The sequence below is a fragment of the Lichenostomus cassidix genome, chromosome 2 (genome assembly GCF_008360975.1).
Source record: "Lichenostomus cassidix isolate B80296 chromosome 2, HeHo_3.0, whole genome shotgun sequence".
Lineage (NCBI taxonomy): Eukaryota > Metazoa > Chordata > Aves > Passeriformes > Meliphagidae > Lichenostomus > Lichenostomus cassidix.
In genome coordinates, this window is record NC_139482.1 from 36,508,000 (window position 1) to 36,520,479 (window position 12,480).

Consider the following 12,480-nt stretch of genomic DNA (forward strand, 5'->3'; position numbering starts at 1 on the left):
CAGTTTTTAAGTCAAAGGTAAAAGTCTGGAGTAAGGACAAAGCCCCCAAGATTTAACAAAGTGTCCTGCTGCATTGAAAAACAGATTACCTATGCATCATTTATTCATTCTACAAAGCAGTTTTTATCTCAGAGGAAAAGCTGTATCTGGATCAATTTCTGCAACCATAATAGAGATTCTTAGTGCCACATGTAGGGGAAAAATCTACCTAGTAAACACCTGGAAGAGGGGATAGTCCCAAGAGGTAAAATAATGCCAGGATCTTTCTATATGGCTTCTGTAATGGGAACACCAGAGAATATAGGTTTTTTGGAAGTTGAACATATTGTTTATAAAAGTCTTGTTCAATCAATTTAAAGTTACATCACAGTCTTTAACCCTCAACTGCTATACTTGCAACTGTAGAACCCTTGGCTGCAGAAAACCCCTGGGGTTTATTTAAACCAGCCAGATAGTTGAACCAGGACTATCACATGGGGTAAATTGGGTCAAACACAGCTTGCTCCATCCAAGTCCTGAAAAGTAGCAAGGTTGGGAAGCTTGTTCCAGGGTTACACTGCCCTCCTTGGAGTCCTTTGTAGAAATTGCTAAAACATTAGTGTCTTATACATTGGTGTAATAGGAAGTTCTGTTAGGATTTCTCAGAAATTTCTGCTTCTTGTTTTAAAGCTTTTGTCTTGGCTGTTCAAATTATAACTTTTCAATCCAGTTTAAACCCACAAAGGCTTTGCTATATATTTTGAAGTCTTTTCAGCAGCTTTTTCAATATGTGATGGGACTGCCTCTCAGCCGCATCACATAGGTAGAGATCCTAGGGTGTTAGAATGCCGTGTTGCATTCCAGAGACATCCCATCATGACTAAAATAGCTTTTCTTCTGCAGCATAAGCATTACTTAAATTTTTAATCTAGAGGTGTCCTTTGCATATATCACTATTTTCTATTTATTTATCCTTTTTTCTCTGCCCTTTACCAGAGCAGGTGCTTGATAAAAAAAGGGTTTTCTGCTGCCAGAATAGAAAATTATTTCTGTACAGAAATGAAATTATTCAAGAGTCTTTTCTTTCCAGGCTCTCTTCCATTTTCTTATACCCTGGAAAATATTTCTGTTCCTTTTGTACTTTCAGGTGACAGTGCTTAAAGTTAACTAGTAACTACTTTCAGCCAAAGAAGCCAATGTGAAGCTGTGAGAGTATGTCAATGAATTCTGTAGCATATAAAGTTCTACACAAGCCACATTCTGTAAAAATAATTATACCTAATTATTTTAAATTGTTTTTCATTGTCAGATTTAAGAGAGCTAGAGATAAAAATGCTAATGGTTCGGATTCCCTTATGTCACACATTTCAAAAAGACCTGTCATATCTGCAGACGCAGATATATTATTTCAGAACTGCTACAACTTTAAAAATGTAGTTCTTTTCCATTAAGAAACCTCCTTTCTTCTTTACTTTTTATTCTTTCTTTACATCAAGCTTGTATTACACTGCAAATTCTTGGGTGGTTTTATTATGTTTATATATAAATCTGGAGTAAAATATCCCCTGTTGTTGATTTTCCCCTCACAAAAGCCAAACGTTTGGATCTAAACTTCCTTGATACAAGTAGAACATCACCAAAAAACCCCCAAATTTTAAAATGTTACTTTTGTTGTCAAATCAAGGCATAAAAAACTAAGACAAGGCAAGAGCAAATAAAGTGCTAATGCCATTTATCATGTGGCTGCCTGTCAGAGGCAGGTCCCTGAACAAAAAGCAGCGCAGCAGCTCCTTAGATAAGAACACAAAGGAAAATACTTAGACAATGCTCTAAAATCTATGGAGCAAGCAAGGAGAGGATTGCAGGGAGGGTTAACATACTTAGCTGTTATCTAACCAGCATGGATGTTATTAATATAGAAGACAAGGAGAAATGGATGTCATGTAGGATGCAGCAGTCTATACTGACCCAAACTGAACTCCATACTGTCATAATCATCTCCTGTGTGATTATGCAGGCCAGTCAGAAGGAAATTAGCATGGTTTTATTGTAGTTCTGCAATTACCCTTTCATTTGTGGTTAGACCTACAAAAGGAACCTGTTTCTGTGCTGAGTCTTCTACCCCTGTTTTGAGGCTTCTGCCCCTGTTTTGCCAAGCTGGGAGGCTGCATTTGAACAGGTAGGAGGTGCTGAAAGTCGGCTTGATTTCTGGAGAAAGGAAGATGGCAGGAGAGGGGAAGGTACAACCTGTCAGGGACAACTTCTTGCATTACTCAGATTTTGAAAAGCAGAGAGGACTCTTACAGTGGAGTCTGGAAGCAAACATCTCTACTCTTGCCAACTGCTGGCAGTTAAACAGACAGAATGAAAATATGTGTAGAATATTGCACTGTTTTTTTAAAAAATATAGACCTCTTGATATCTTGCTTTTGCAAATAAACAATACCTTTTTTTACAAAGATTTTAAGGTATTGATTACCAATGTCATTGCCTGCATGAGAATTTATTTTCCAGTTCTGAGTCAGAACCGTTATATACTAACTCTTAGGACTGAGAAATTGTCACAAGGACTGAAAGACTTTAGTCTGTATTTCTCTGATGGTGAAACCTGGGCAGGTGAGAATTATTTAGAGGTGAGATTAATTAACCAACTATGCCATGCTGCACACATTTAGACAAAAAGTTTTGCTAACAACTCTAAAAATTACATTCTGCAAGATTTTATTGTGTGGGATATTTTGACATGTTTTGATAATAAAGTTTTTATTTTAAAGTCATCTGCTTTGCTTAAGGAGGAGAATGCTTATTTCTTTAAAAATACATTAATATACTGCCTGTAGTAGCTCAAAAGCTTTTTGGCATTATTTGGACCCTAAACACATAAAAATGCAAAACAGGTTTCTAAGTCTTTAGCTGACACCATAAAATAAACCCTCATTACCATAAATTTTATTGCAGGAACACCTGGGATGCTACCCATGGGTCAAGGCCCTCTTGTCTCCATTGCTGAATTAACACAGGATAAAAAGGCTGCTCTTGCCCAAGTGGGTATTACAGTCTAAATATGAGATAAGAAAAGCTCTAACAGATGGGTACAGAGAGATGGAGCACAGGGAAGCAAAGAGGGCATAGATGGACATGCTCTTTGCACCAAATGGACGATGAGCAAATGTGTCCAATTCCAAGGTTAGCTGCAAGGCATTTTATAGCCTGGAAGAGAACAGGAAGAGCCAGTTTGCTTAAGGAGCAGTGATGTTAAATGCTGAGACTCTGTGCAGTGACAGTGTGACCATCTCCTTAAAGGAGATGATTTACCAGTGATTTCTATACTTCTGATTATAGCCTTGCAAATTTATTTCTCAAATTAGCTATAAGTTTGTATGGTTTACCTGTAATCTAAAAATTAAATTAACATTATGCAATATTACAAAAAAGGTAGTTAATTTACTTATGCTACTAATTTATTTTAGTGTAAGAATCCTTGGACAATATACTGGGGAGAACAAAGCTATGTGATTTAAAAATAAAAAATAAAAAGCTTTTTTTCTTCACTCAAAATATATTAATGGCATTAGAGCTGTTTTTAAACTATTCCTAGTTAAAACACAAATTTTAACAAAAATAATTAACTATATCTAGTAAATTGCATGTATTGTCTGCTACTGTCACAGAAAGTTGATATAAAAAATTTCCCCATCTTTTCCTTTCTTTGGACTTGATGATCTCCTAGATCTTTTCCAATCTAATTGATTCTGTGATTCAGTGATGTGGGGAGGAGAAAGTAAACTGCTGACTTGCAAAAGAAAGAGGGATTTAAATCTCCCACATATTCAAACACAGCCATCTGACAAATTACTGTTGAGAAGAGCTGTACATGATTTTCACAGAGAAAAGTTTCAAGTACATCTCTTTTCTAAATTTACCTACTCCTTGATAAATGAGGCTGAAGGAATTTATGACCTAGTTCTGCAGGAATGCAGGTGCACTGACCACGTACAGTGGAGCTTCTTCACAACTCTAAGTCTAAATGTTTAGAGAACTATCATAAAATATCAAGAAGAATGTGCTCCTTGCAAGTCTGCTGAGCCAGCTCTTAAAGTCCTTATACACAGCTCTTATATGTAATAGAGACAGGTCTCTACCTTGGAATAAATGTATCTCTACTGTAAGGGGAATCTTTATCACATTATACTGTGACAGTGGTGTGGAGGTATATTGGAGTCTTCCTCATAAATATGAGCAACAGATCTGTCTGATTTGTTTAGCCACCCAGAGCTGCATGTCTCAGAGTTGCCACCTGCAGCCTTTTGAGGCAGCAAGGCAGCAACACAGCATAGGGGTGAGAGGGACAACCCACCCCAAGCCTTATGGAGGTGATAACCTCTATGTTCCTGCAGAGCGTTAGTTTTTTGGGGATTGTCTTTGAGCTCTGCCCAAAGGGACATCTCCCCCCAGTACCACTCCTTCCTTTCCTCTCTCACCAGAATAAACTCTACTTGTAGGCGTGAAGTAATTTCTCTGAAAGACAATATTTTGCAGCATGGTGAAAAAAAAAGGTAGATAGCTAATTCAAATGAATTATCTACCAACTTTGAGATGCATCTGGGGCTCTGACTGTGAAACTCTATCTGGGCTCATCCTCAGGGATTTCTCACAGCAGGAGAAAAAGTAAAAGCACAAAAGTTTATTTTGCAGACAAAAATAGATAGGACGTAATCTAGAAATTTTAAGATTTAATGCACAAACTATAGTTAGGTTCTGGCCAGAAATGCACAGGGCTTGAAATGTGTGGAGCTGTTGATAATTCATGCACACTGTGTTTTGTAGAGTGTTCCTGTAGGATTTTGCATTAGGTGGAAGAGATGCCAGACTCCAGACGGTTCTTATTTTTTGCTAACTAAATATTTTAAAATATATCTTTCCAACATTGTTTCCTAATAAAATGCAATCATTGCAAGTATTTAATATCAGGCCTTTTGTTCTTCCATTTATAAGTAATGAACATGCACAGGAGTGATACAACAGAGAAGATAATTACGGCCCAATTTTCAGGTTTTCAGCACTTCTGTGGGCCCAGCTGTGTTTTTGTTGCTATCAGCAGCATTGCAATTAGATCTTAGATTTTTCTTCCTCTTTTAATCCCTTGGTTGAGCACCTCTTCCTACTGAAACTACTTAGTTCATTGAATATTTATTTCACCAAGGAAACTTCATTTTCAGTGAGAACAATGGGTCAATATCTTGTTATGACTTAGTCAAGTTAGATGAATTAAAGATGAGAAAATCTAATTTTTCTATGATACTTTCTAAGTATACATTCAATTAGGTATACAACAGACAGTTTATTTACAAAGGGTATTAGTCAGCCTTATAAAAAAGATTACATAGGTTGTCATCTTTCAAATGAAATTAACTTTTGGTAGACTTGACAAAGGTTAAGCTTGTATCTAAAAATGCTCGTACCAAAGGGAATACCCATTTCATTAGGAAAGCTCTATGGATGTTAAAAGTCTTTAAATCCTCTGTCTCAATGTATGTCTCTAGATTGTCAAAAACTTTCCCTAAGGATCTTGGGGAAGATACAGTTTCCTCCAGGTTGTTGTACCTGCAAAGGATAAAGCAGGCATTCAAAAGGAACCAGATATGCAGGTAACCATTTCACCTACCTGCCTTTGACTACAGAGGCTTTTGCATCTTGAATGCCCAAGCCTCACGAGCAATGGGACATAAAGGGACCTTCAATTATTATCTTTGTTTTTCTCTTCTGACTGCATTATGTCCAAGTTCAAATTTTCTCCGAGTGATGTTAGAGATGCTTGAAAATCAGTGGTAGAATTCCCAAAGTCTGGCAGAGGAGTAAAATTTCATTTGATGTATGTCCAAATCCTGATTTTTGTTTTTTGATCCATAATTAAAAAAAAAAAAAAAAGTAGATACAAAGGTGTGAATTTTCAGTTTTATTAGAAATGTGTTTGTGCCTTGGATTTTGGCTCATAACAATCTCTTACTTCATTTCTTAATTTGGGAAGAGATGTAATAACAATTCAATCCAGTTTCTCTGCAATGGAAATAAAATGGCATATTTTTTGAATCTATCTATTCCAACTTCTCACATAACAAGGATCCTCAGGTTTGCTATTCATGAATCCTCATCTATAATTTTGAAGAGATGTCTCATCATGGTTTGTTTCTCAGAAGGACATGGCTTTGAAATTCTCAACTATTTTACTTGTAATGTCAAAATATTTCTATTGTTTGCAAGCTCCCCCAAAAAACTGTTAATGTTTTCACAGGGATGTTTAAATGACATGTATCTAGCACTTACATGAAAGAAGACTCTATTTTTGTTTATGGATTAGGCTTTAAAGAGATGAATATCTGAGATCTGAAGCACGAAATCTTCTTATAAAATTTGTCCTCTCCCCTCTAAAGATTTTATCTACTGATTAGAAAGAGGCATAGGGTACTTGATACAAAAGGGGTTCTTTTTCTTTCTTTGATTACATATTAAAGGGATTTTTTTGGGTGGGTTTTTGTTTTTCTATTATCTATAATATGGACATTCATCAAGTAAATGTGTATAAATTTTCACATATGTCCGTAGAAAATCTTGTGTAGTTTCCATCAAAGTAATATCCACACATCTCATATTTTGGCACTTGAAAATCTACTCAACCAGAGGTTAAATATAATCTGCTTGTACAATTTAAACATGGTTAACCCTTCATTACCTGGGTTAGCTGATGCATTGGATGCACCAGAAAGTGACAAGGGATTATGATCTTAACAGAGAAAAATGGTGGAAAACACTAAAATAGGCATAAATTAGATTTAAAAGTGTACAGATAGTGTGTTTCAAAGGTAAGAGAGAGGCAATGCTATGAACTGTGGAGGGCAGACCTCCCTGCCTTGCACTGATCCCAAGCACTAATCCCCATCCTTGCTGCATGCATGGCAGTTCCAAGTCAGCACAGCTGGTGTCTGGGCTCTGCTCCCAGGGTCACACAGGGCAGCCTCGAGAGCGCCTCGACCACGAGGACTTCAGTCACAGGCAGCTGAGATAAAACTATATTTCATATGGTCCAAGTTAAATCTGTTTCTTTTCTATGCCATGGCAAAAATTTCCCTCCACAAAATTTGAATATGTGGATTTGGCTGCAGTAGATGTCCCTTTAGTCCTGTAACACTACCAGTCTCATTCATACCCATGTTATATGTCTTTCTAGTTGAAGAATAAAGTCATTGAATTCATCATAATAAAGAATATACCCTCATAAGGACCATATTTTACAAAGCTAAAATAAGAAAACACATTTTTGGAATAAATTATTTGTGACTTTATAATTTCTAAGCAGTCTCAGTACTTGATAAGTATGTTACTGTCTTTATCATATTTGTTTTCTTTTTCATCTTGGGCATCTACTCTTTGAAGGAAAGTGTGTTAGCAGAAGAAAGACCAGCGGAACTAGATTAGTGCTAATTGTTCCTCAGTGTCACGGAGCCGTTATGGTTATGTCATACTGTCGTACTAATATTGAAATCCTTCTATTTTAAATTCTGTGCATTGCTAATTAACTTTTACTTATATTTAATACCAGTTAATTTTCTTCAAATATAAGCCTCTAGGCCAGAGCTCTTCCTTTGTACCCTGTACTTGTTGACACATCATATAGACACACCTTGGTTTCCTCTTACACATATAATATTTATTTATTGTCCTCATTTTGAAAAGAGCATAAATTTATGTCCTGTATTTTACTAGTGTGCAATTCTGCCATTTGAGCACATATGCTGGAGTTGTGTTTTCCCACTCTCAGAATTCTCACCTGCATTTCACGTTCAGGATTGTGTCTTGTTCTGGGGTTTTTCTGGGGCGTGGTGGGCGGAGAGGGGTTGAGAGGTAGTTTTAGTACCTTTTTATCCTAATCTGTGTGAAAGAAAAGCCTGATTCCGGTTCTACTTATTGACCCATTCCAATAAGGTCTGGCACATTTCCAGTCCTCTAGAAACAGTGGTTGAAATTATGATTGCTCCTGTCATCTCATCTCTGGAGTTCTTTAATCCTAAAAACATCTGCTCTGGTACCTGGGAGTCTCTCCTGACATGACAGGAAAAACTCCACTGTAGATCAAACCTGTAAATAAATGATCAGGTTTTGTGACAATGAAAGAGTAACAGCAATATTCCACAGGGTGAAATAGTAGGAATGGTGCTGTTTAGTCTATTAATAGTCTGGGGAAAAACTACAAATGCTTTAGCAGGAAGAAATTGAACATGTCAAAAACATTTTGGCTAGACAGGGATAAAAACAGCTTTGAAGCTCTTGTGAAGAACCTGAGTACCTTAAATGAGTAATCACCATGAGAACAGAGACAATGATTATTCAATAATTCAGCCATACACACAAGAAGAAGTAAAATGATTTCATCTTCTTATACACCTTTAGATTCTGAATGTATTATATCAGTCAGCAACATCTAGAGAGTAACTGTGCAAAATTCTTTGGAAGCAATCTTAGAAGCTAATGTTTTAATGTCTAATGAATGATACTTGGGGTTTGATAAAGGTAAAATGTATTCACTATGCTGTTATAAAAAATCTTTTCTCAAATATAATATTAGCTCTGGCCTCTCCTCCTCAAATGCACTTTAACTGTGATACATTCTGAAGAAGCCATATGGACAGTTGTAAGAAGTGATTTGGAAATCTAAAATCACAGAAACTGTAATCACAGGTACTTTTACCTAAAAAGATGGAAATTCACCTACTTGCTCTCCCTTAACAACTGTTCTGCCTTAAGGTTTGTTTTGTGGAGGTTAATACAAAGAAAGAGAGATACAACTGAAAACCTTGATTTCATTGAGATCAATAGAAACTTGGAACATTTTTCCCCCATTTAAAATGGAAATATGAGATGTTTATTTGCAGATCAGAGAGTGCAGCTGTGTAATGAAAGGATGGTGTGCCTTGCCTTGCAAGCCTGCAGCTCCTGGCTGCCTGGCTCTAGATCTGAAACGAGGAGCTATCAGCAGTGATCAGGGACTACTGCAGTGAGAACCAACACAGCTCTCAGGCTACACCATGATTTTAATTTAAAAATGCATTCCAGTGAGGAAGGATCTAATTTCTCTTGTATAGTTTTTATCTTCTCCTTAATGACCCTAAACTGTTCACTGCAATACACATTAGTAGTCATAAGATAGCGACTTCTATGCTGAAAGTTATAATCTATTTATATCAGAAGGCTGCATGTGCTCCAGTTCAGGACATTTTTCTATTATTATTTCTTTTCAGTTCAGCCAGAAAAACAAAACTCAGCCTCAAACACAGTCCTTAAAATAACCCAGTTCCTTTAGTTTACTCCAGTGTTTCTACATATTCTCTTTCTCTGCTATCAGCGTAGTATTGCTTACTCTCTCTCCTCACTAGCATGAAAGGGCCAACTGTGGTCTGGCCCTGTATGAGGTTTAAATACTGTCTAAACATTTTTAGAAAGTGATTATGTGAGAGCAGATAGGCTTTTCTACCTTCACATTTTTGCTAGGAATGCTTGAAGTCCCTAAATTTGATGTGGAATCATAACTGAGAGAAGCTTGGCCTTTGTCTCATACTTTTTAGGCATCATCCCTACTACTTCTTTCAGACATCCAGGGATGCTCTAAGTGGCACTCCTTATCCATACCTCTTTACTCTTCCTGACACTGTAGTGCAGAATAAACCAGAGAATTTTGATCTGTTTTTTAACTGGGGGGGGGGGGGAAATTTTGTCTTATTTTTAGATTAAGTGTTATGATCAATACATGCATTAGAAAATGCAACTATTTTCTACATTTTTGAAATACCAGAAGTATTTTGGTATGTTAAGTGTCTGGCATAGAAGGAAAATCTTAGTAGTATAAAATGAAGCTGCAAATTATAAGGAGTGTTGTACCTACACAGTGCAGAGAAAGGACCAGGCCAGGGGAAGGACTGATTTTCTGGATGTCTAGTAAATTAAATAATGTGGTTCACATCCAGTTAAAAAGTATGTCATCTATGGAGGTTTAAATGCTTTTTTAGGCTTCTGCTGATACTTGAGCACTTCCCAGATATAAGTAAATGAAACTCAACACAGATTCTTACAGCAATTTTCAAAGTAGCCTAATGGAGCTAGATATCCAATTCCTATTGACTTTTCCAATGGGACTTGATTACTTAAGTGTTCTTTTTCCCTTTGAAAGGCCTTCCTCCTAATTATGCTAATTGGCACTTTAAAATCTTTTCAAAGTCAGAGAGTTATACCTAGACAATGCTAATTCTGAACCAGACAAGATTCATAATGTTAAATTCTAGGAAGCTCCCTGTGACTACAAGGTATATTTATTTTTTTCTCTTCTTCCCTGAGGGCAGAAATTAATTACTCAAGTTTGCCAGGGAATCTGCTGAGAGCTGTTGCCTACAGAAACTGAAAAAGAAAAGACATTAGTCAATGATGCTACCTCATGACTATTTCCACTGGCTAATGAAAATGTTTATACCCAACAGTACCTTGTCTCTACCCTGAAATGGAAAAAGAATTGCAGTGCTATCATCAAAAATATGAGAAGTACAGTTGATCTGGAAGATATTGCAGCATTTTATATACTCTGGCTGAAACACCATTTAAAATAATTTTTTCAAAAGTTCCTGATTAAGATAATCTCTGCAAGCCTAAATAGAAATGAGAAGCTGTAAATATGTTTTATCTACAAGTCAGAGGATCATATTATTTGGGTTTTCCCTTTCAGATATACATTTTCTCTTCCAAGTCTAAATATCTAAATAATTTTACCTAATAGCTTTCTTTATGTTTAGGCCATTATTTTCGCAGCTTTTAAGAATTGCTAATCATTGCTAAGTGCTACTGTTGTAGCTCAGTGATAAGTCATACATCCTACTGAGGAGATGATTTTCTGACCTTCAGTTATACCTCAGAACTAGACACTGAATACTAAACTCATCTCAAATACTGGTGTCTTGGCCAGAAGAGTTTGTTAGAAATTGTGAAATTATTATATTGGTATTTTGGTAGTAGAATTATTATAGAAATATTAGAGAGACTTTTACTGATTGACATAATGTAGACTTTTTTTACCTTACCTTTACTGGGAGTATTGAATCCTTTAGGAGCAATGATGTTTCAGCATGATTGGATGAAAATCTTGCACATAAAGTGAGCTGTAAAGGAGAAACCAGTTCACATATATCTATCAGTTAAAGAATACAGTCACCCACCTTTCCTGGATAGCACTGGAAAAGCATGAAAAGTCAGAAAATGGAAATACACAGGCTGAAAATCAGTGGCTTTAGAACGCTTCCAGGAAGGAGATTTTCTCCTAAAAGGCATATCAGTTACAGTTCTTTAAAACAACTTATTTGTTTCAGTTTTGGAACTGAAACTATCTTGAACTGATCTTGAACTTTATGATTGTATTACTTTACATTAGGTTTAGATAGACTTTTTTTTAACTGTCTCCTCTCCGTCAGAGATTTTCTTAGGTTTTTATTCTATGTTCTTTAATGTTTGTGATTACATTCCCTACTATAGAAATACAGGAATTAAATCTGCCATACACAGGACCATGCTGCACTTGGGGAAATGTAATGTAATCACAGAAGAAAAAGTAGTGTACAGAGGACTAGGTATTGACTCAACTAGGCTTCTTTCCCCCCTCCCCTCCCCATTTTCCTTTAATATTAAATAATTGGGAGCCACGAATATAAAATGGTCCCACATGATTAATACTTTGTATCCAGGCAAAATCAAAGAGATTTACAAATTTCTTGTCTCATGGCAAGGTGAAACATTCTACTCGGTACTGCCATCATATGACAATGTAGATTGCTTTCATTTATGCTCTTGATTAAATTCCCTGTCCTACACAGAGTGGATGTTTTTCTTAAATTCCCTGTCCTGCACAGAGTGGGTCAGCAGGATCACACCCAGACCTTACTCTGCCATTACTAAGCCCTTCTGGCTGAGCTTTCTCTGGAGGAGAGCATGCCAGAGAGCACGGAGCTGAGCAGGGGAGCAGCCGTGGCTCAGCAGGACTACTCCAGGTGCTAAATTCCTACAGACTTTTTCCCCCAACTTAATTGGAAGTGCTGGGATAGATGCTTTAAATTTGCCCCCTAATTTTTCAGGCATTCTGTACAATGAGATTTCCCCCAGTTCCTATTTGGATTCATCTAAATGGATGCTGACTGAAGTGGAGGGAGAATAAGCTTCAGGAGGTGATTCAGTCTGTCAGGTCCCTGTTTACAACAGGGGGACCCCCAAACAATTTTTCTAAAAATAAAACTCTGTCTGTCAGGATTATTTGCTTTTGGCAGTTCTCCCTGTATACCCAAGAAAGATTCCCAGTCTCCCAAGCAAGCTGTTTAACAGGCAAAACTGGGCACACAAATTGATTTTTATCCTTCTTTTTCCCCTATCTTGATTTTTGTGAAGCATTGTGTTTATGCAGTTCATTCAGGTTGTGTT

General features: G+C 36.7%; 1 protein-coding gene across 1 annotated transcript in view; it reads left to right on the plus strand.

The window, feature by feature from the left end:
* The window catches only part of KCNH8 (potassium voltage-gated channel subfamily H member 8), a 177,318-nt gene that overhangs the window by 119,096 nt on the left and 45,742 nt on the right, over positions 1-12,480 (plus strand). The window lies entirely within an intron of this gene.